We start from the raw sequence: 4,955 nt of genomic DNA on the forward strand, positions 1-4,955 counted from the left end.
GTGTCTATAAGGACTAAAATAATTTTGGCATACAGTACCAGTATGCACACAGCGTGGAAATTATTCATATATGCCTTTAATGGTTTGAATATACAAACTGCAAGGTAAGTTCATGGAAATTCTGGTGACCTCTGAGGGAACAAAACGCAAGCCATCATAAATGTGTAAAAATGATTAAATTGTGACCATTGGAAGTGTTCCTGGTGGTTCAGTGTGCTTTACATCTTCCTTTCAATTCAACTTCAATTCAGTTTATGTCATTTATTAATCACAACAAAGTTGCCTCAAGGTGCTTCACACGTGATACTCTTTCAAGTGATGAACTTAGTTAGTGAGACAGCTAGCTAGTTTAACCAAGTTAATACAACCCTGCTAGCCAGTTTGGCTCATTAGCATGAAGTGGGCTAATGGGTAGGGTCCATTAGTCCGAGGGTCCACTGGTCCTAACCTCTTTAAATTATTTGACGGTGTATATTACAACCCCAAACTGATTTAACATTCACAAATAAATGTAATACTTTCAAATAGGTAACAAACCAGATCTAGTTTTGTTCTATTTACAAAAATAAAACATATGATTCTGTTGACATATACACCATTAATCACCTTTAATTGTACTGTTGTCTATAAATCTGTTGAATTGAAAATCAACAAATAATGGTAATTCACCATAAATAAATGTTTGTTTGTTTTTTAATTTCCACACTTTTGTAAGATTACCATAAATGTAAAAACAGCTTCAACATGTTGTCATTGATACTAGGACTAGGAGTAGTGGACCTCGGACTAGTGGCTCCTAGTACTAATGGGAAGTTCCAGAGCTAATATACAGACTGCGCCTCATGGATAAAGGCATTTTGCTAATCTTTAGTGTGTTTTTGCAGGTTTTTTTAAATTAAATTTCTTTTCACTGCAGCTACAAATCAGTACACTTAAACAATACAGATTTTGTCATTTGTTAAAGTGTCCTACAAGTATTTAAATAATTATGGCATTCAGTAACATTCTCCACACAGAGTGAAAATTATATGCCTTTAATGGTTTGAATATACAAATTGCAAAGTTTGTTCATGGAGAGAGTGATGTAACAGAGCCGAGTGTTCCACATCTTAAACATGATTTATTGGACAGAGTGTATTAAAAAACCAGCACGTACGTAAGTGGTAAAGGTCACTCTGTTGCTTTGAATAAAACTGACTTCAGTATGCATCAGAGTGAAAAGTTGTCATCAAACTATTAATGGAAAAGAAATAAAACTGTTTTTGTCAGAATCCATCATTCCAAGGTAGCGTTGTAGGCTGATGCAACCCGATTTGAAAAGCAAATGACTGAACACATAAAAGCCCAACACCTTTTTATGAACACCATTTCTGTCATTTCTGTGTAACTCAGTCTCAAGTCAAGGTTGTGTCACAGAATATAATTACTTCTGACAGTGTTTCAACCACTGCAAAAGATGTCCCAGCAAACACCGCAGCTGCTGAATTTAGCTGCCTTGTATCATGGAAACATTTTTACCAAAAAGCAAATCAGGTCAAGCCTGCACCCTAAAAAATGAACCACTGTCTCAACGAGAAAAGTGATTTAACAATTTGCATAGATTTTTAAGTTATTTTGACTTAACTAGAGAAGTCTGGTGGCATTAACTCAGTTGAAAGTTGAAATAACTAAGTTCATATAACTTTTAAAAATCCCCATCTGCAGCACCACGGAACCACCTTGCGTGCTGGAGGGCTCCCATCCAGCACTTCAGCTTGGGACGCCGGCGAGGGCGGTCGCATCTCCTCCTCTCTCCTCTATCTCTGCTCCAACCTTCAAAGTCCCTACTTCACCAGACTGTGAATTCTTCAAACTATATTGGAATTGATTAGCTGGTCTCATTTTTTCTACAAGAAGATCATGGCCGGGGGACCTTGCGTGCCCAGATGGAAATTACCCTGCGGGCTATGTTCTCGACGCCTGGGAGATGTGGCGTGTCGCATGCTTTGTGCCATTCTCTGTGGAGGACGTCGAGGATTTATTTATATTTGGTTTCATAGTAGGAGGGCTGGTCTTGCCCTGACCTACCGGAAAATTGGCAAGACGGCTGCTGCCAAAACCACGACCCCTCACTTGTCTGTCATGATTAATGAGTTGGGCAGGGTGATGCATTCTCAGACTACATTAACCCTTGAACTCAGATGCAAATTGGATAACATCTCGGAGCAATGCACACCTTGCTGGGGAAGGTGAAGATTTCAGAGACCAGGGAATTTTCATAATTGGGATTTGGTTTGTTCATGTGAAGCTGTAAAAGTGTTTTTCACTGCTCAACCACAAACACGGCATGTTTATCAACCTCTGAAGGACAAAATGCCCCATTGTTTTCCTCCAGAAGAATCTCTATGGCCTTGGGGAACATTGGCTGCCTCCTTATCTCTCTAACTCCAGTAAAAGGACAGACTCACACATGGACAAAGACTGAAGCATGCTCCACTTCCCCCCCACCTCCCCTCCTGCCCCCATTACACACCCCATCCTGGCCACCGCTCATGCCACCCCTTCTCCCCTCCGGGGGCTGCGCAGTTTTAGCTGCAGCAGGTCCCCATGCCCCCCAAGCTGGCAGCGATGCAACACCTGTTGCAGCGGCTACCACCACACTCACACACCTGAATTTGGAAAACGGACTGTTTCAAGTTTAGTGCACATAAACAATGTCAAATGTATATGTGTTGTCTTAATTCTGATGTGTGCCATTATTACGGTATTACAGTTCAATTAATTGCTGTATCTTGTCTGTGGCAATTTGAGTGTGGATGTAATCTCGTTGTTGTTCCACTTATAATGACAATGACAATAAAGCTCATCCATCCTTCCATGCAGACAACCGGTCTGTTCCCACAGCTCGAAAATAACCATCTACACATCTCCATCTCCACAGCCAGGTGAAACATGGACGTCCTCTTGGCCTTCTGTTCATGGAGATTCTGATGACCTCTGAGGTTGCAAAATGACTTTAAACACTTGAGGTTTAAAGTCTTGGGGTCCTCAACACTCAGGCAACTGCGCGCTGGAACATGGACAGAGGAATGTGTCAAATGACCAAAATGTTGAAGCTGACGCTCCCTGACAATGCAAGTGGCACTCCTCATCTTAGTCTCTCTTAGTAACCGCTTGTTTGACACAAAGTCATTCTAGTAGTAACCAAGGATCCTCCAATGAGACGTAGTACCAAAGACATCCAGTCATCTTCTTAGGTCACCGGTTATGGTCCAAGTCTCACAACCATACAGCAAAACAGGCAGTACCAGGACCCTAAAGACTTGGACCAAACACCTCTGTCCAGCAACCTCAGGACTTCATAAGTTCTTCCCAGGTGTCTCTCAATCTCAAATGACCCAGAGACATGGATGTCACTGCTGAGATAAGTAAGTATCTACAAGTTCATCACTTTCACTACATATGGACACACTTTTGATGACTGGGTCCAGGAAGTTTAAAAGCCAATCACAAACCAAGACACTACAATTTCTCACTCAGCTTCTCAACTGCTGCAGAGTCAAAGTTCGTAAACCTTTCCTCACCAATAGACGTACCCACGTCAATGGTTTCCACAACCTGACCCAACACCCACTCCATGCGAGCATAGAACAGTGTGGGAGCCAGAACGCATCCCTGAGGAATGCCAGTTTTCAATGAGGAAAAACTCAGAGTCTGCACCTACGCTCCACAGAGCATTCACAGTGTATGTGTAAAGGCTGGCTATGATGTCCAATAGCTTCTTGGAGATCCCACAAATTCTCAGGATGTCTCAGAGAGCAACCTGATCAACCGAATCAAACACTAATGGGAAAGGTCATGGAGGTATGGAGCAGAGTGAAAGCTTTGGGAGGAAAATGCACTGTAAATAGTACAAAAAAATGCATGGTGAATACACATCTTGTGTCATGTTTGGATGCTCAATGTGGATTGGTTAACCTGGAGAACATGTGATCAGCCAACTAGATGAACACCCGAAAATGTTGCAGCTGTTCTGCAGTTTGTATATTTCACTTGGTTAATCTTTGTAATGTGACACTGAAGGAGCCAAAAAGTGCTGTGTGCTGTTTGTGAATTTATTCTGGATTGTTTGAAATTGGTAGATGGGTCATTTCAAAAAAATACTGAATCATGTTCCAGGCCTTTGGGAGACCTCAGACAATATTTCTTCTATAAAAAGCAATCTGTTTATGGCAGAGATGGATCGGGGGGGGGGGGGGGGGGGGGGGCACCAGCTATAAAATAAAACAAAGGGAAAAATAAAAATAAAGAGAAAATAAAAGAAGAGAAAGTTTTAAGTTTGATAACCTAATGTTTGCCACAATTTCTTAGTCAGTGAAAAAAGCTAAACATATCTCACTGTGTTCAATAATATGACATAATTTTTACACTGTATCATCTGTCCATAGGAGAAACTTAAAAACAATTTAAAAAATAAAAAACATTATTTAGTGACAATGTTATGTTTGTTTCATGAATGAGCAGATTGGCCAATTGTGATGAATCAGGCCAGCCCCCCATCCCCCAACACAAATTTTCTGGATCCACCCCTGGCTTATAGAACGGTTTTTCAGAGTTTATAGTGTAACCCCCCAGTGTCAACTCTTTTAAAATTCTGGCTTTATTTATTTATTTATTTATTTATTACTGTGGTTATTGATTGTATGTAGTATAATATGTTCTACGATTAGTCCTTTTATGTATTACGTACACATTTCATACTAATAAATGAATTGTGAATTGTGTTGTGATTTGACGCTGTATAAATGAATTGAGTCTTATGCACCTGCAGTATTGGAGAATTTATTCCTGCAGAACTAAACGACCAACTTCAGTGGCCTCAGCAGCCGAAAGATGGCGACAATCCTCAAGACTCGATGCCGTTTTCTGAAGAACATGTCGACTGAAAGCATCCTTTTATAAATCACATCCCCTTC

Source organism: Thalassophryne amazonica, chromosome 4 (assembly GCF_902500255.1).
Source record: "Thalassophryne amazonica chromosome 4, fThaAma1.1, whole genome shotgun sequence".
In the NCBI taxonomy this organism is placed as follows: domain Eukaryota; kingdom Metazoa; phylum Chordata; class Actinopteri; order Batrachoidiformes; family Batrachoididae; genus Thalassophryne; species Thalassophryne amazonica.